Source organism: Trichechus manatus, unplaced genomic scaffold, assembly GCF_000243295.1.
Source record: "Trichechus manatus latirostris isolate Lorelei unplaced genomic scaffold, TriManLat1.0 scaffold00312, whole genome shotgun sequence".
NCBI lineage: Eukaryota > Metazoa > Chordata > Mammalia > Sirenia > Trichechidae > Trichechus > Trichechus manatus.
Genome location: NW_004444248.1, coordinates 1,183,238 through 1,183,929, shown reverse-complemented (window position 1 = coordinate 1,183,929; position 692 = coordinate 1,183,238).

Sequence of the window (692 nt, the reverse complement as noted above, 5' to 3'; positions counted from 1 at the left end):
AATTCCAATTATATAGATGTTTAGCACATACAAGTAATTAATATTTTATAATTATCATCAAGTAATGGTGTGACTTGATGTATTTGAGTATTGTCACCTATTTTCTTAGCCTTTTGTTCTATCTTACTGAAAAAAAAAAAAAAAACATTGCAGAAGAGAATGTGAGCGGGGAATGTAGGTCTTACTGATAAGAAGAAGTCTCCTTAACCCCTATATAAATTTACTTATCTTTTTCTTAAGAACCCAATCTGAATCGAGATATAAGAGGCAGACTTTTTTTCAGGCCACACAGGATTTTATTATACCTTTTCTCTAGAGAAATAGTTGACTGTATAATTGACTACTTAATATAGAGACTAATTAGGTGATTAAAGAAGTGTCAAAAAGATCCTCTCTAAGGTGATTTTGTGTTCATCTTCTTTATAACTAATTTAACAGCTTTTCTTGTTCAAAAAGTATTTTTCATTTGTACCTCACCTAAAACTGTTTAAGATATTTAATTCTAGAAGAAAAGATAAGATATGCACAAAAATAACGATAAGCCAGTATGGGGAAAGTATTTTAAAATCTTAAATAAATAATAAAAAAAAAAGCTCCATAAATTTAGAGGATGGAGTGGTTACTCTTTGTAATTCTTTAAAAGAAAAAGGAAAGACTTTTGGGCAACATGGTGCTATAGTCAGAAGCACCAC